General features: G+C 47.3%; 6 non-coding genes and 1 pseudogene across 6 annotated transcripts; all 7 read left to right on the forward strand.

The window, feature by feature from the left end:
* Nucleotides 1–35: 35 nt before the first annotated feature.
* On the forward strand, nt 36–226 carry LOC130342468 (U2 spliceosomal RNA). Its single transcript, XR_008882108.1, has one exon. It is a non-coding gene; the product is annotated as a U2 spliceosomal RNA (small nuclear RNA).
* A 2,082-nt stretch (nt 227–2,308) lies between these two features.
* Nucleotides 2,309–2,499, forward strand: LOC130342469 (U2 spliceosomal RNA). The gene has a single exon (XR_008882109.1). It is a non-coding gene; the product is annotated as a U2 spliceosomal RNA (small nuclear RNA).
* A 2,090-nt stretch (nt 2,500–4,589) lies between these two features.
* On the forward strand, nt 4,590–4,780 carry LOC130342472 (U2 spliceosomal RNA). Its single transcript, XR_008882111.1, has one exon. It is a non-coding gene; the product is annotated as a U2 spliceosomal RNA (small nuclear RNA).
* A 2,097-nt stretch (nt 4,781–6,877) lies between these two features.
* LOC130342473 (U2 spliceosomal RNA) lies at nt 6,878–7,068 on the forward strand. The gene has a single exon (XR_008882112.1). It is a non-coding gene; the product is annotated as a U2 spliceosomal RNA (small nuclear RNA).
* A 2,082-nt stretch (nt 7,069–9,150) lies between these two features.
* Nucleotides 9,151–9,341, forward strand: LOC130342474 (U2 spliceosomal RNA). The gene has a single exon (XR_008882113.1). It is a non-coding gene; the product is annotated as a U2 spliceosomal RNA (small nuclear RNA).
* Nucleotides 9,342–11,430: 2,089 nt separating this feature from the next.
* On the forward strand, nt 11,431–11,621 carry LOC130342475 (U2 spliceosomal RNA). The gene has a single exon (XR_008882114.1). It is a non-coding gene; the product is annotated as a U2 spliceosomal RNA (small nuclear RNA).
* Nucleotides 11,622–13,696: 2,075 nt separating this feature from the next.
* On the forward strand, nt 13,697–13,867 carry LOC130342414 (U2 spliceosomal RNA; annotated as a pseudogene).
* Nucleotides 13,868–18,629: the final 4,762 nt, after the last annotated feature.

The raw sequence follows: 18,629 nt of genomic DNA on the forward strand, positions 1-18,629 counted from the left end.
AAGGGCACCTTGTTGGGCCCGCCCCTTTCACGGTTATCGCTTCTCGGCCTTTTGGCTAAGATCAAGTGTAGTATCTGTTCTTATCAGTTTAATATCTGATACGTCCCCTATCTGGGGACCATATATTAAATGGATTTTTGAGAACGGGGGCCGATTTCGAAGCTTGCTTCCGTCGCCCTATGCATTGACCCGATATGGCAGTATCTTCGGGTACAGTGCACCACCCCCTTACAGGGTTAAAAAGAAAGATTCCTACTTTCATTGCTACCTGCTTGCTGGTTAGCCAGCTAGCCAGCCCTGTGGGCCTTGCTGCTGCTGCAGCCAAAAAACAAAAGGTGGTGCTGCTGCTGCTTCTGCTTCTGCTTGTGTCTGGCCGCTGTTGGAGCGTCCAGGCACAGGACTTCTGCTGCTGCTGACTAAATGGCCTCCTTAATTGGATCATTTGAGTAGCCAGCACACCTGTGCAGGTAGGGCATGACATGATAGGCAGCTGCCTTGATAGCGGGTGGGTGCTGAATGTTCCTAATTGACAAAATAAGATTAATGCTTATGAAGAAATATAAAATCTCATCCCTTCCCCAATATCGCGCCACACCCCTACCCCTTAATTCCCTGGTTGAACTTGATGGACATATGTCTTTTTTCGACCGTACTAACTATGTAACTATGTAACATAACATGGGGGGGGGGGGGGGGGGGTCTCCTGGCTGTTCACACAGGTGTGTCATTGCTGTACATTGACCATGCATTGCTTCTGTGGTATTGCAAAGGCAAAGACAAATGCTTCCAGCCATCCATTGCACTAATGGATTGGTCATCAGCTGGCTGTCTATGTCCCGCATCAATATAGACCAAAGTACAGAGGGTTAGGCTATGCTATTGTGCACCTACCTGATGCATCAGAAGGTGCGAGGCCCTTGCTAAATTCTGTGCACAGACTTTGAGATCTATACTTTAGACTGTATCTAAACCTGCTCCAACATGGACTGACATTCTGGCCTACTTTCAGCCGATGCGACTTGTCTGTCGCTGAACAGTCGCTTTTTATGTATTCAGCACCTATGTATAATGTTGTAAAAATGCTCTAGAAGCTAAAGTCGCAGAAATGTCACACATATTTGGCCTGCAACTTTCTGTGCGACAAATTCAGACAGGAAAAATCAGTATAAATCCTTAGAAAATTATCCCCCAGTGTCTCCATCTGCTGGCGGTATTGAATAAGCATTGCTGCACTGATGGGGTATGCATTAGACGAAAAAAAAGAAGAAAAAGAAGAATAATACGCCCAGAAAAGAGGCGAAAAGGAGAAAAACGTAAAAAAACGTGAAAAAAAAGTAAGAGGAAGAGAAGGGAAAAAAAGGTGGAAATGGGTTTAAAAGTGATTTCGGCGGAGAAATATATATATATATATATATATATATATATATATATATATACGCGCACACACACACATATATATAAACGTATTCTCCGTTGAGATATTGCAGCCGCTGCTGTGTCCAGGCCCAGGAGCCTTAGCACTGTGCTGTGATGTCACTCAATACCACTGACATCACTAGGTGTAAACAACATCTCTCCTTTGCTGTGTATGTGACTATGGAGCTGTTTGGTGATGTCGTCTATTATGGCCTTCATAGAAGCAACAGGAGATTGTTGCATCCATCTAGAACCCTCAGAACTACAGTGCTATGATGTCACTCACTTCCACAGGCCTTGCAGAGTGTAAACAACAACAACCCAGCTTTGTTGTGTATGTAACCATAGGGATTTGTGATGTCACCTAGAACCTTCACAGCAGCGACAGCTTTATGAGGAGCATCAGCACTGCTCTGCCTGAGCAGAACCATCACCGCCATAGGTTGTCAAATAACCCGGGTTTAACCCACACAGGTAAGTCCAATGGGGTGCAGGCATGTCCTCTATGCTTACAGCTTCCCGTGGGTGTTGGTTTGATACCGTTTGGGGACAGCCAAGGAGGCATCTGCAGGCAACAAAGGTAGGTGTGTGCTTGTGTGTGTGTTTCCTATGCAGATCCTAAGCCCAGTGTCACATGCAAGTAGGAGGAGTAAGAAGGGTTCCTGGCAAATCCGGGTTATGGATTGCATTTAAAAAGGCCCCGTGGGAGTGCAATGGGCCCCTGTCTTGCTGCTTAGCAATAATGGTATGGGTTTAGGTTCTGCTGTGTGTACTGGTGGTTGACTGCCCCCCAGCCCAGAGTGTGCATGGAAAATGTCTGGCAGCCTCCCTGACAGCAAGCAGTGATAGTGCCCATGAAGGGCACCTTGTTGGGCCCGCCCCTTTCACGGTTATCGCTTCTCGGCCTTTTGGCTAAGATCAAGTGTAGTATCTGTTCTTATCAGTTTAATATCTGATACGTCCCCTATCTGGGGACCATATATTAAATGGATTTTTGAGAACGGGGGCCGATTTCGAAGCTTGCTTCCGTCGCCCTATGCATTGACCCGATATGGCAGTATCTTCGGGTACAGTGCACCACCCCCTTACAGGGTTAAAAAGAAAGATTCCTACTTTCATTGCTACCTGCTTGCTGGCTAGCCAGCTAGCCAGCCCTGTGGGCCTTGCTGCTGCTGCAGCCAAAAAACAAAAGGTGGTGCTGCTGCTGCTTCTGCTGCTTCTGCTTCTGCTTGTGTCTGGCCGCTGTTGGAGCGTCCAGGCACAGGACTTCTGCTGCTGCTGACTAAATGGCCTCCTTAATTGGATCATTTGAGTAGCCAGCACACCTGTGCAGGTAGGGCATGACATGATAGGCAGCTGCCTTGATAGCGGGTGGGTGCTGAATGTTCCTAATTGACAAAATAAGATTAATGCTTATGAAGAAATATAAAATCTCATCCCTTCCCCAATATCGCGCCACACCCCTACCCCTTAATTCCCTGGTTGAACTTGATGGACATATGTCTTTTTTCGACCGTACTAACTATGTAACTATGTAACATAACATGGGGGGGGGGGGTCTCCTGGCTGTTCACACAGGTGTGTCATTGCTGTACATTGACCATGCATTGCTTCTGTGGTATTGCAAAGGCAAAGACAAATGCTTCCAGCCATCCATTGCACTAATGGATTGGTCATCAGCTGGCTGTCTATGTCCCGCATCAATATAGACCAAAGTACAGAGGGTTAGGCTATGCTATTGTGCACCTACCTGATGCATCAGAAGGTGCGAGGCCCTTGCTAAATTCTGTGCACAGACTTTGAGATCTATACTTTAGACTGTATCTAAACCTGCTCCAACATGGACTGACATTCTGGCCTACTTTCAGCCGATGCGACTTGTCTGTCGCTGAACAGTCGCTTTTTATGTATTCAGCACCTATGTATAATGTTGTAAAAATGCTCTAGAAGCTAAAGTCGCAGAAATGTCACACATATTTGGCCTGCAACTTTCTGTGCGACAAATTCAGACAGGAAAAATCAGTATAAATCCTTAGAAAATTATCCCCCACTGTCTCCATCTGCTGGCGGTATTGAATAAGCATTGCTGCACTGATGGGGTATGCATTAGACGAAAAAAAAGAAGAAAAAGAAGAATAATACGCCCAGAAAAGAGGCGAAAAGGAGAAAAACGTAAAAAAACGTGAAAAAAAAGTAAGAGGAAGAGAAGGGAAAAAAAGGTGGAAATGGGTTTAAAAGTGATTTCGGCGGAGAATATATATATATATATATATATATATATATATATATATATATATATACGCGCACACACACACACATATATAAACGTATTCTCCGTTGAGATATTGCAGCCGCTGCTGTGTCCAGGCCCAGGAGCCTTAGCACTGTGCTGTGATGTCACTCAATACCACTGACATCACTAGGTGTAAACAACATCTCTCCTTTGCTGTGTATGTGACTATGGAGCTGTTTGGTGATGTCGTCTATTATGGCCTTCATAGAAGCAACAGGAGATTGTTGCATCCATCTAGAACCCTCAGAACTACAGTGCTATGATGTCACTCACTTCCACAGGCCTTGCAGAGTGTAAACAACAACAACCCAGCTTTGTTGTGTATGTAACCATAGGGATTTGTGATGTCACCTAGAACCTTCACAGCAGCGACAGCTTTATGAGGAGCATCAGCACTGCTCTGCCTGAGCAGAACCATCACCGCCATAGGTTGTCAAATAACCCGGGTTTAACCCACACAGGTAAGTCCAATGGGGTGCAGGCATGTCCTCTATGCTTACAGCTTCCCGTGGGTGTTGGTTTGATACCGTTTGGGGACAGCCAAGGAGGCATCTGCAGGCAACAAAGGTAGGTGTGTGCTTGTGTGTGTGTTTCCTATGCAGATCCTAAGCCCAGTGTCACATGCAAGTAGGAGGAGTAAGAAGGGTTCCTGGCAAATCCGGGTTATGGATTGCATTTAAAAAGGCCCCGTGGGAGTGCAATGGGCCCCTGTCTTGCTGCTTAGCAATAATGGTATGGGTTTAGGTTCTGCTGTGTGTACTGGTGGTTGACTGCCCCCCAGCCCAGAGTGTGCATGGAAAATTGTCTGGCAGCCTCCCTGACAGCAAGCAGTGATAGTGCCCATGAAGGGCACCTTGTTGGGCCCGCCCCTTTCACGGTTATCGCTTCTCGGCCTTTTGGCTAAGATCAAGTGTAGTATCTGTTCTTATCAGTTTAATATCTGATACGTCCCCTATCTGGGGACCATATATTAAATGGATTTTTGAGAACGGGGGCCGATTTCGAAGCTTGCTTCCGTCGCCCTATGCATTGACCCGATATGGCAGTATCTTCGGGTACAGTGCACCACCCCCTTACAGGGTTAAAAAGAAAGATTCCTACTTTCATTGCTACCTGCTTGCTGGCTAGCCAGCTAGCCAGCCCTGTGGGCCTTGCTGCTGCTGCAGCCAAAAAACAAAAGGTGGTGCTGCTGCTGCTTCTGCTGCTTCTGCTTCTGCTTGTGTCTGGCCGCTGTTGGAGCGTCCAGGCACAGGACTTCTGCTGCTGCTGACTAAATGGCCTCCTTAATTGGATCATTTGAGTAGCCAGCACACCTGTGCAGGTAGGGCATGACATGATAGGCAGCTGCCTTGATAGCGGGTGGGTGCTGAATGTTCCTAATTGACAAAATAAGATTAATGCTTATGAAGAAATATAAAATCTCATCCCTTCCCCAATATCGCGCCACACCCCTACCCCTTAATTCCCTGGTTGAACTTGATGGACATATGTCTTTTTTCGACCGTACTAACTATGTAACTATGTAACATAACATGGGGGGGGGGGGGGGGTCTCCTGGCTGTTCACACAGGTGTGTCATTGCTGTACATTGACCATGCATTGCTTCTGTGGTATTGCAAAGGCAAAGACAAATGCTTCCAGCCATCCATTGCACTAATGGATTGGTCATCAGCTGGCTGTCTATGTCCCGCATCAATATAGACCAAAGTACAGAGGGTTAGGCTATGCTATTGTGCACCTACCTGATGCATCAGAAGGTGCGAGGCCCTTGCTAAATTCTGTGCACAGACTTTGAGATCTATACTTTAGACTGTATCTAAACCTGCTCCAACATGGACTGACATTCTGGCCTACTTTCAGCCGATGCGACTTGTCTGTCGCTGAACAGTCGCTTTTTATGTATTCAGCACCTATGTATAATGTTGTAAAAATGCTCTAGAAGCTAAAGTCGCAGAAATGTCACACATATTTGGCCTGCAACTTTCTGTGCGACAAATTCAGACAGGAAAAATCAGTATAAATCCTTAGAAAATTATCCCCCAGTGTCTCCATCTGCTGGCGGTATTGAATAAGCATTGCTGCACTGATGGGGTATGCATTAGACGAAAAAAAAGAAGAAAAAGAAGAATAATACGCCCAGAAAAGAGGCGAAAAGGAGAAAAACGTAAAAAAACGTGAAAAAAAAGTAAGAGGAAGAGAAGGGAAAAAAAGGTGGAAATGGGTTTAAAAGTGATTTCGGCGGAGAAATATATATATATATATATATATATATATATATATATATATATATATATACGCGCACACACACACATATATATAAACGTATTCTCCGTTGAGATATTGCAGCCGCTGCTGTGTCCAGGCCCAGGAGCCTTAGCACTGTGCTGTGATGTCACTCAATACCACTGACATCACTAGGTGTAAACAACATCTCTCCTTTGCTGTGTATGTGACTATGGAGCTGTTTGGTGATGTCGTCTATTATGGCCTTCATAGAAGCAACAGGAGATTGTTGCATCCATCTAGAACCCTCAGAACTACAGTGCTATGATGTCACTCACTTCCACAGGCCTTGCAGAGTGTAAACAACAACAACCCAGCTTTGTTGTGTATGTAACCATAGGGATTTGTGATGTCACCTAGAACCTTCACAGCAGCGACAGCTTTATGAGGAGCATCAGCACTGCTCTGCCTGAGCAGAACCATCACCGCCATAGGTTGTCAAATAACCCGGGTTTAACCCACACAGGTAAGTCCAATGGGGTGCAGGCATGTCCTCTATGCTTACAGCTTCCCGTGGGTGTTGGTTTGATACCGTTTGGGGACAGCCAAGGAGGCATCTGCAGGCAACAAAGGTAGGTGTGTGCTTGTGTGTGTGTTTCCTATGCAGATCCTAAGCCCAGTGTCACATGCAAGTAGGAGGAGTACGAAGGGTTCCTGGCAAATCCGGGTTATGGATTGCATTTAAAAAGGCCCCGTGGGAGTGCAATGGGCCCCTGTCTTGCTGCTTAGCAATAATGGTATGGGTTTAGGTTCTGCTGTGTGTACTGGTGGTTGACTGCCCCCCAGCCCAGAGTGTGCATGGAAAATTGTCTGGCAGCCTCCCTGACAGCAAGCAGTGATAGTGCCCATGAAGGGCACCTTGTTGGGCCCGCCCCTTTCACGGTTATCGCTTCTCGGCCTTTTGGCTAAGATCAAGTGTAGTATCTGTTCTTATCAGTTTAATATCTGATACGTCCCCTATCTGGGGACCATATATTAAATGGATTTTTGAGAACGGGGGCCGATTTCGAAGCTTGCTTCCGTCGCCCTATGCATTGACCCGATATGGCAGTATCTTCGGGTACAGTGCACCACCCCCTTACAGGGTTAAAAAGAAAGATTCCTACTTTCATTGCTACCTGCTTGCTGGCTAGCCAGCTAGCCAGCCCTGTGGGCCTTGCTGCTGCTGCAGCCAAAAAACAAAAGGTGGTGCTGCTGCTGCTTCTGCTGCTTCTGCTTCTGCTTGTGTCTGGCCGCTGTTGGAGCGTCCAGGCACAGGACTTCTGCTGCTGCTGACTAAATGGCCTCCTTAATTGGATCATTTGAGTAGCCAGCACACCTGTGCAGGTAGGGCATGACATGATAGGCAGCTGCCTTGATAGCGGGTGGGTGCTGAATGTTCCTAATTGACAAAATAAGATTAATGCTTATGAAGAAATATAAAATCTCATCCCTTCCCCAATATCGCGCCACACCCCTACCCCTTAATTCCCTGGTTGAACTTGATGGACATATGTCTTTTTTCGACCGTACTAACTATGTAACTATGTAACATAACATGGGGGGGGGGGGGGGTCTCCTGGCTGTTCACACAGGTGTGTCATTGCTGTACATTGACCATGCATTGCTTCTGTGGTATTGCAAAGGCAAAGACAAATGCTTCCAGCCATCCATTGCACTAATGGATTGGTCATCAGCTGGCTGTCTATGTCCCGCATCAATATAGACCAAAGTACAGAGGGTTAGGCTATGCTATTGTGCACCTACCTGATGCATCAGAAGGTGCGAGGCCCTTGCTAAATTCTGTGCACAGACTTTGAGATCTATACTTTAGACTGTATCTAAACCTGCTCCAACATGGACTGACATTCTGGCCTACTTTCAGCCGATGCGACTTGTCTGTCGCTGAACAGTCGCTTTTTATGTATTCAGCACCTATGTATAATGTTGTAAAAATGCTCTAGAAGCTAAAGTCGCAGAAATGTCACACATATTTGGCCTGCAACTTTCTGTGCGACAAATTCAGACAGGAAAAATCTGTATAAATCCTTAGAAAATTATCCCCCAGTGTCTCCATCTGCTGGCGGTATTGAATAAGCATTGCTGCACTGATGGGGTATGCATTAGACGAAAAAAAAGAAGAAAAAGAAGAATAATACGCCCAGAAAAGAGGCGAAAAGGAGAAAAACGTAAAAAAACGTGAAAAAAAAGTAAGAGGAAGAGAAGGGAAAAAAAGGTGGAAATGGGTTTAAAAGTGATTTCGGCGGAGAAATATATATATATATATATATATATATATATATATACGCGCACACACACACATATATATAAACGTATTCTCCGTTGAGATATTGCAGCCGCTGCTGTGTCCAGGCCCAGGAGCCTTAGCACTGTGCTGTGATGTCACTCAATACCACTGACATCACTAGGTGTAAACAACATCTCTCCTTTGCTGTGTATGTGACTATGGAGCTGTTTGGTGATGTCGTCTATTATGGCCTTCATAGAAGCAACAGGAGATTGTTGCATCCATCTAGAACCCTCAGAACTACAGTGCTATGATGTCACTCACTTCCACAGGCCTTGCAGAGTGTAAACAACAACAACCCAGCTTTGTTGTGTATGTAACCATAGGGATTTGTGATGTCACCTAGAACCTTCACAGCAGCGACAGCTTTATGAGGAGCATCAGCACTGCTCTGCCTGAGCAGAACCATCACCGCCATAGGTTGTCAAATAACCCGGGTTTAACCCACACAGGTAAGTCCAATGGGGTGCAGGCATGTCCTCTATGCTTACAGCTTCCCGTGGGTGTTGGTTTGATACCGTTTGGGGACAGCCAAGGAGGCATCTGCAGGCAACAAAGGTAGGTGTGTGCTTGTGTGTGTGTTTCCTATGCAGATCCTAAGCCCAGTGTCACATGCAAGTAGGAGGAGTAAGAAGGGTTCCTGGCAAATCCGGGTTATGGATTGCATTTAAAAAGGCCCCTTGGGAGTGCAATGGGCCCCTGTCTTGCTGCTTAGCAATAATGGTATGGGTTTAGGTTCTGCTGTGTGTACTGGTGGTTGACTGCCCCCCAGCCCAGAGTGTGCATGGAAAATTGTCTGGCAGCCTCCCTGACAGCAAGCAGTGATAGTGCCCATGAAGGGCACCTTGTTGGGCCCGCCCCTTTCACGGTTATCGCTTCTCGGCCTTTTGGCTAAGATCAAGTGTAGTATCTGTTCTTATCAGTTTAATATCTGATACGTCCCCTATCTGGGGACCATATATTAAATGGATTTTTGAGAACGGGGGCCGATTTCGAAGCTTGCTTCCGTCGCCCTATGCATTGACCCGATATGGCAGTATCTTCGGGTACAGTGCACCACCCCCTTACAGGGTTAAAAAGAAAGATTCCTACTTTCATTGCTACCTGCTTGCTAGCTAGCCAGCCCTGTGGGCCTTGCTGCTGCTGCAGCCAAAAAACAAAAGGTGGTGCTGCTGCTGCTTCTGCTGCTTCTGCTGCTTCTGCTTCTGCTTGTGTCTGGCCGCTGTTGGAGCGTCCAGGCACAGGACTTCTGCTGCTGCTGACTAAATGGCCTCCTTAATTGGATCATTTGAGTAGCCAGCACACCTGTGCAGGTAGGGCATGACATGATAGGCAGCTGCCTTGATAGCGGGTGGGTGCTGAATGTTCCTAATTGACAAAATAAGATTAATGCTTATGAAGAAATATAAAATCTCATCCCTTCTCCAATATCGCGCCACACCCCTACCCCTTAATTCCCTGGTTGAACTTGATGGACATATGTCTTTTTTCGACCGTACTAACTATGTAACTATGTAACATAACATGGGGGGGGGGGGGTCTCCTGGCTGTTCACACAGGTGTGTCATTGCTGTACATTGACCATGCATTGCTTCTGTGGTATTGCAAAGGCAAAGACAAATGCTTCCAGCCATCCATTGCACTAATGGATTGGTCATCAGCTGGCTGTCTATGTCCCGCATCAATATAGACCAAAGTACAGAGGGTTAGGCTATGCTATTGTGCACCTACCTGATGCATCAGAAGGTGCGAGGCCCTTGCTAAATTCTGTGCACAGACTTTGAGATCTATACTTTAGACTGTATCTAAACCTGCTCCAACATGGACTGACATTCTGGCCTACTTTCAGCCGATGCGACTTGTCTGTCGCTGAACAGTCGCTTTTTATGTATTCAGCACCTATGTATAATGTTGTAAAAATGCTCTAGAAGCTAAAGTCGCAGAAATGTCACACATATTTGGCCTGCAACTTTCTGTGCGACAAATTCAGACAGGAAAAATCAGTATAAATCCTTAGAAAATTATCCCCCAGTGTCTCCATCTGCTGGCGGTATTGAATAAGCATTGCTGCACTGATGGGGTATGCATTAGACGAAAAAAAAGAAGAAAAAGAAGAATAATACGCCCAGAAAAGAGGCGAAAAGGAGAAAAACGTAAAAAAACGTGAAAAAAAAGTAAGAGGAAGAGAAGGGAAAAAAAGGTGGAAATGGGTTTAAAAGTGATTTCGGCGGAGAAATATATATATATATATATATATATATATATATATATATATATACGCGCACACACACACATATATATAAACGTATTCTCCGTTGAGATATTGCAGCCGCTGCTGTGTCCAGGCCCAGGAGCCTTAGCACTGTGCTGTGATGTCACTCAATACCACTGACATCACTAGGTGTAAACAACATCTCTCCTTTGCTGTGTATGTGACTATGGAGCTGTTTGGTGATGTCGTCTATTATGGCCTTCATAGAAGCAACAGGAGATTGTTGCATCCATCTAGAACCCTCAGAACTACAGTGCTATGATGTCACTCACTTCCACAGGCCTTGCAGAGTGTAAACAACAACAACCCAGCTTTGTTGTGTATGTAACCATAGGGATTTGTGATGTCACCTAGAACCTTCACAGCAGCGACAGCTTTATGAGGAGCATCAGCACTGCTCTGCCTGAGCAGAACCATCACCGCCATAGGTTGTCAAATAACCCGGGTTTAACCCACACAGGTAAGTCCAATGGGGTGCAGGCATGTCCTCTATGCTTACAGCTTCCCGTGGGTGTTGGTTTGATACCGTTTGGGGACAGCCAAGGAGGCATCTGCAGGCAACAAAGGTAGGTGTGTGCTTGTGTGTGTGTTTCCTATGCAGATCCTAAGCCCAGTGTCACATGCAAGTAGGAGGAGTAAGAAGGGTTCCTGGCAAATCCGGGTTATGGATTGCATTTAAAAAGGCCCCGTGGGAGTGCAATGGGCCCCTGTCTTGCTGCTTAGCAATAATGGTATGGGTTTAGGTTCTGCTGTGTGTACTGGTGGTTGACTGCCCCCCAGCCCAGAGTGTGCATGGAAAATTGTCTGGCAGCCTCCCTGACAGCAAGCAGTGATAGTGCCCATGAAGGGCACCTTGTTGGGCCCGCCCCTTTCACGGTTATCGCTTCTCGGCCTTTTGGCTAAGATCAAGTGTAGTATCTGTTCTTATCAGTTTAATATCTGATACGTCCCCTATCTGGGGACCATATATTAAATGGATTTTTGAGAACGGGGGCCGATTTCGAAGCTTGCTTCCGTCGCCCTATGCATTGACCCGATATGGCAGTATCTTCGGGTACAGTGCACCACCCCCTTACAGGGTTAAAAAGAAAGATTCCTACTTTCATTGCTACCTGCTTGCTGGCTAGCCAGCTAGCCAGCCCTGTGGGCCTTGCTGCTGCTGCAGCCAAAAAACAAAAGGTGGTGCTGCTGCTGCTTCTGCTGCTTCTGCTTCTGCTTGTGTCTGGCCGCTGTTGGAGCGTCCAGGCACAGGACTTCTGCTGCTGCTGACTAAATGGCCTCCTTAATTGGATCATTTGAGTAGCCAGCACACCTGTGCAGGTAGGGCATGACATGATAGGCAGCTGCCTTGATAGCGGGTGGGTGCTGAATGTTCCTAATTGACAAAATAAGATTAATGCTTATGAAGAAATATAAAATCTCATCCCTTCCCCAATATCGCGCCACACCCCTACCCCTTAATTCCCTGGTTGAACTTGATGGACATATGTCTTTTTTCGACCGTACTAACTATGTAACTATGTAACATAACATGGGGGGGGGTCTCCTGGCTGTTCACACAGGTGTGTCATTGCTGTACATTGACCATGCATTGCTTCTGTGGTATTGCAAAGGCAAAGACAAATGCTTCCAGCCATCCATTGCACTAATGGATTGGTCATCAGCTGGCTGTCTATGTCCCGCATCAATATAGACCAAAGTACAGAGGGTTAGGCTATGCTATTGTGCACCTACCTGATGCATCAGAAGGTGCGAGGCCCTTGCTAAATTCTGTGCACAGACTTTGAGATCTATACTTTAGACTGTATCTAAACCTGCTCCAACATGGACTGACATTCTGGCCTACTTTCAGCCGATGCGACTTGTCTGTCGCTGAACAGTCGCTTTTTATGTATTCAGCACCTATGTATAATGTTGTAAAAATGCTCTAGAAGCTAAAGTCGCAGAAATGTCACACATATTTGGCCTGCAACTTTCTGTGCGACAAATTCAGACAGGAAAAATCAGTATAAATCCTTAGAAAATTATCCCCCAGTGTCTCCATCTGCTGGCGGTATTGAATAAGCATTGCTGCACTGATGGGGTATGCATTAGACGAAAAAAAAGAAGAAAAAGAAGAATAATACGCCCAGAAAAGAGGCGAAAAGGAGAAAAACGTAAAAAAACGTGAAAAAAAAGTAAGAGGAAGAGAAGGGAAAAAAAGGTGGAAATGGGTTTAAAAGTGATTTCGGCGGAGAATATATATATATATATATATATATATATATATATACGCGCACACACACACATATATATAAACGTATTCTCCGTTGAGATATTGCAGCCGCTGCTGTGTCCAGGCCCAGGAGCCTTAGCACTGTGCTGTGATGTCACTCAATACCACTGACATCACTAGGTGTAAACAACATCTCTCCTTTGCTGTGTATGTGACTATGGAGCTGTTTGGTGATGTCGTCTATTATGGCCTTCATAGAAGCAACAGGAGATTGTTGCATCCATCTAGAACCCTCAGAACTACAGTGCTATGATGTCACTCACTTCCACAGGCCTTGCAGAGTGTAAACAACAACAACCCAGCTTTGTTGTGTATGTAACCATAGGGATTTGTGATGTCACCTAGAACCTTCACAGCAGCGACAGCTTTATGAGGAGCATCAGCACTGCTCTGCCTGAGCAGAACCATCACCGCCATAGGTTGTCAAATAACCCGGGTTTAACCCACACAGGTAAGTCCAATGGGGTGCAGGCATGTCCTCTATGCTTACAGCTTCCCGTGGGTGTTGGTTTGATACCGTTTGGGGACAGCCAAGGAGGCATCTGCAGGCAACAAAGGTAGGTGTGTGCTTGTGTGTGTGTTTCCTATGCAGATCCTAAGCCCAGTGTCACATGCAAGTAGGAGGAGTAAGAAGGGTTCCTGGCAAATCCGGGTTATGGATTGCATTTAAAAAGGCCCCGTGGGAGTGCAATGGGCCCCTGTCTTGCTGCTTAGCAATAATGGTATGGGTTTAGGTTCTGCTGTGTGTACTGGTGGTTGACTGCCCCCCAGCCCAGAGTGTGCATGGAAAATTGTCTGGCAGCCTCCCTGACAGCAAGCAGTGATAGTGCCCATGAAGGGCACCTTGTTGGGCCCGCCCCTTTCACGGTTATCGCTTCTCGGCCTTTTGGCTAAGATCAAGTGTAGTATCTGTTCTTATCAGTTTAATATCTGATACGTCCCCTATCTGGGGACCATATATTAAATGGATTTCGAAGCTTGCTTCCGTCGCCCTATGCATTGACCCGATATGGCAGTATCTTCGAGTACAGTGCACCACCCCCTTACAGGGTTAAAAAGAAAGATTCCTACTTTCATTGCTACCTGCTTGCTGGCTAGCCAGCTAGCCAGCCCTGTGGGCCTTGCTGCTGCTGCAGCCAAAAAACAAAAGGTGGTGCTGCTGCTGCTTCTGCTGCTTCTGCTTCTGCTTGTGTCTGGCCGCTGTTGGAGCGTCCAGGCACAGGACTTCTGCTGCTGCTGACTAAATGGCCTCCTTAATTGGATCATTTGAGTAGCCAGCACACCTGTGCAGGTAGGGCATGACATGATAGGCAGCTGCCTTGATAGCGGGTGGGTGCTGAATGTTCCTAATTGACAAAATAAGATTAATGCTTATGAAGAAATATAAAATCTCATCCCTTCCCCAATATCGCGCCACACCCCTACCCCTTAATTCCCTGGTTGAACTTGATGGACATATGTCTTTTTTCGACCGTACTAACTATGTAACTATGTAACATAACATGGGGGGGGGGGGGGTCTCCTGGCTGTTCACACAGGTGTGTCATTGCTGTACATTGACCATGCATTGCTTCTGTGGTATTGCAAAGGCAAAGACAAATGCGTCCAGCCATCCATTGCACTAATGGATTGGTCATCAGCTGGCTGTCTATGTCCCGCATCAATATAGACCAAAGTACAGAGGGTTAGGCTATGCTATTGTGCACCTACCTGATGCATCAGAAGGTGCGAGGCCCTTGCTAAATTCTGTGCACAGACTTTGAGATCTATACTTTAGACTGTATCTAAACCTGCTCCAACATGGACTGACATTCTGGCCTACTTTCAGCCGATGCGACTTGTCTGTCGCTGAACAGTCGCTTTTTATGTATTCAGCACCTATGTATAATGTTGTAAAAATGCTCTAGAAGCTAAAGTCGCAGAAATGTCACACATATTTGGCCTGCAACTTTCTGTGCGACAAATTCAGACAGGAAAAATCAGTATAAATCCTTAGAAAATTATCCCCCAGTGTCTCCATCTGCTGGCGGTATTGAATAAGCATTGCTGCACTGATGGGGTATGCATTAGACGAAAAAAAAGAAGAAAAAGAAGAATAATACGCCCAGAAAAGAGGCGAAAAGGAGAAAAACGTAAAAAAACGTGAAAAAAAAGTAAGAGGAAGAGAAGGGAAAAAAAGGTGGAAATGGGTTTAAAAGTGATTTCGGCGGAGAAATATATATATATATATATATATATATATATATATATACGCGCACACACACACATATATATAAACGTATTCTCCGTTGAGATATTGCAGCCGCTGCTGTGTCCAGGCCCAGGAGCCTTAGCACTGTGCTGTGATGTCACTCAATACCACTGACATCACTAGGTGTAAACAACATCTCTCCTTTGCTGTGTATGTGACTATGGAGCTGTTTGGTGATGTCGTCTATTATGGCCTTTGTTACGCCGAGCGCTCCGGGTCCCCGCTCCTCCCCGGAGCGCTCGCTTCACTCTCCCCGCGGCAGCGCTCCGGTCACGTCCTCTGACCCGGGGCGCTGCGATTCCGCTGCCAGCCGGGATGCGATTCGCGATGCGGGTAGCGCCCGCTCGCGATGCGCACCCCGGCTCCCCTACCTGACTCGCTCTCCGTCTGTTCTGTCCCGGCGCGCGCGGCCCCGCTCCCTAGGGCGCGCGCGCGCCGGGTCTCTGCGATTTAAAGGGCCACTGCGCCGCTGATTGGCGCAGTGGTCCCAATTAGTGTGTTCACCTGTGCACTTCCCTATATCACCTCACTTCCCCTGCACTCCCTTGCCGGATCTTGTTGCCGTAGTGCCAGTGAAAGCGTTCCTTGTGTGTTCCTTGCCTGTGTTTCCAGACCTTCTGCCGTTGCCCCTGACTACGATCCTTGCTGCCTGCCCCGACCTTCTGCTACGTCCGACCTTGCTTTTGCCTACTCCCTTGTACCGCGCCTATCTTCAGCAGCCAGAGAGGTGAGCCGTTGCTAGTGGATACGACCTGGTCACTACCGCCGCAGCAAGACCATCCCGCTTTGCAGCGGGCTCTGGTGAAAACCAGTAGTGGCTTAGAACCGGTCCACTAGCACGGTCCACGCCAATCCCTCTCTGGCACAGAGGATCCACTACCTGCCAGCCGGCATCGTGACAGTAGATCCGGCCATGGATCCCGCTGAAGTTCCTCTGCCAGTTGTCGCTGACCTCACCACGGTGGTCGCCCAGCAGTCACAACAGATAGCGCAACAAGGCCAACAGCTGTCTCAACTGACCGTTATGCTACAACAGTTACTACCACAGCTTCAGCAGTCATCTCCTCCGCCAGCTCCTGCACCTCCTCCGCAGCGAGTGGCCGCTCCTGGGATACGCTTATCCTTGCCGGATAAATTTGATGGGGACTCTAAGTTTTGCCGTGGCTTTCTTTCCCAATGTTCCCTGCATCTGGAGATGATGTCGGACCTGTTTCCCACTGAAAGGTCTAAGGTGGCATTCGTAGTCAGCCTTCTGTCCGGAAAAGCCCTGTCATGGGCCACACCGCTCTGGGACCGCAATGACCCCGTCACTGCCTCTGTACACTCCTTCTTCTCGGAAATCCGAAGTGTCTTTGAGGAACCTGCCCGAGCCTCTTCTGCTGAGACTGCCCTGTTGAACCTGGTCCAGGGTAATTCTTCCGTTGGCGAGTATGCCGTACAATTCCGTACTCTTGCTTCAGAATTGTCCTGGAATAATGAGGCCCTCTGCGCGACCTTCAAAAAAGGCCTATCCAGCAACATTAAAGATGTTCTGGCCGCACGAGAAATTCCTGCTAATCTACATGAACTTATTCACCTAGCCACTCGCATTGACATGCCTTTTTCCGAAAGGCGTCAGGAACTCCGCCAAGATATGGACTCTGTTCGCACGAGGCGTTTCTTCTCCTCGGCTCCTCTCTCCTCTGGTCCCCTGCAATCTGTTCCTGTGCCTCCCGCCGTGGAGGCTATGCAGGTCGACCGGTCTCGCCTGACACCTCAAGAGAGGACACGACGCCGTATGGAGAACCTCTGCCTGTACTGTGCTAGTACCGAACACTTCCTGAGAGATTGTCCTATCCGTCCTCCTCGCCTGGAAAGACGTACGCTGACTCCGCACAATGGTGAGACAGTCCTTGATGTCTACTCTGCTTCTCCACGTCTTACTGTGCCTGTGCGGATGTCTGCCTCTGCCTTCTCCTTCTCTACAGTGGCCTTCTTGGACTCAGGATCTGCAGGAAATTTTATTTTGGCCTCTCTCGTCAACAGGTTCAACATCCCGGTGACCAGTCTCGCCAGACCCCTCTACATCAATTGTGTAAATAATGAAAGATTGGACTGTACCATACGTTTCCGCACGGAGCCCCTTCTTATGAGCATCGGATCTCATCATGAGAGGATTGAACTTTTGGTCCTCCCCAATTGCACCTCGGAAATTCTCCTTGGACTTCCCTGGCTTCAACTTCATTCCCCTACCCTGGATTGGTCCACTGGGGAGATCAAGAGTTGGGGGTCCTCTTGTTCCAAGAACTGTCTAAAACCGGTTCCCAGTAACCCTTGCCGTAACTCTGTGGTTCCTCCAGTAACCGGTCTCCCTAAGGCCTATATGGACTTCGCGGATGTTTTCTGCAAAAAACAAGCTGAGACTCTACCTCCTCACAGGCCTTATGATTGCCCTATCGACCTCCTCCCGGGCACTACTCCACCCCGGGGCAGAATTTATCCTCTCTCTGCCCCAGAGACTCTTGCCATGTCCGAATACGTCCAGGAGAATCTAAAAAAGGGCTTTATCCGTAAATCCTCCTCTCCTGCCGGAGCCGGATTTTTCTTTGTGTCCAAAAAAGATGGCTCCCTACGTCCTTGCATTGACTACCGCGGTCTTAATAAAATCACGGTTAAGAACCGCTACCCCTTACCCCTCATCTCTGAACTCTTTGATCGCCTCCAAGGTGCCCACATCTTCACTAAATTGGACTTAAGAGGCGCCTATAACCTCATCCGCATCAGAGAGGGGGACGAGTGGAAAACGGCATTTAACACCAGAGATGGACACTTTGAGTATCTGGTCATGCCCTTTGGACTGTGCAACGCCCCTGCCGTCTTCCAAGACTTTGTCAATGAAATTTTTCGTGATTTGTTATACTCCTGTGTTGTTGTATATCTGGACGATATCCTAATTTTTTCTGCCAATCTAGAAGAACACCGCCAGCATGTCCGTATGGTTCTTCAGAGACTTCGTGACAACCAACTCTATGCCAAAATTGAGAAATGTCTGTTTGAATGCCAATCTCTTCCTTTTCTAGGATATTTGGTCTCTGGCCAGGGACTACAGATGGATCCAGACAAACTCTCTGCCGTCTTAGATTGGCCACGCCCCTCCGGACTCCGTGCTATCCAACGCTTTTTGGGGTTCGCCAATTATTACAGGCAATTTATTCCACATTTTTCTACCATTGTGGCTCCTATCGTGGCTTTAACCAAAAAAAATGCTGATCCCAAGTCCTGGCCTCCTCAAGCAGAAGACGCCTTTAAACGACTCAAGTCTGCCTTTTCTTCGGCTCCCGTCCTCTCCAGACCTGACCCTTCCAAACCCTTCCTATTGGAGGTTGATGCCTCCTCAGTGGGAGCTGGAGCTGTTCTTCTACAAAAAAATTCTTCCGGGCATGCTGTCACTTGTGGTTTTTTCTCTAGGACCTTCTCTCCAGCGGAGAGGAACTACTCCATCGGGGATCGAGAGCTTCTAGCCATCAAATTAGCACTTGAGGAATGGAGGCATCTGCTGGAGGGATCAAGTTC

This window comes from Hyla sarda, unplaced genomic scaffold (genome assembly GCF_029499605.1).
Source record: "Hyla sarda isolate aHylSar1 unplaced genomic scaffold, aHylSar1.hap1 scaffold_650, whole genome shotgun sequence".
Taxonomy (NCBI): domain Eukaryota; kingdom Metazoa; phylum Chordata; class Amphibia; order Anura; family Hylidae; genus Hyla; species Hyla sarda.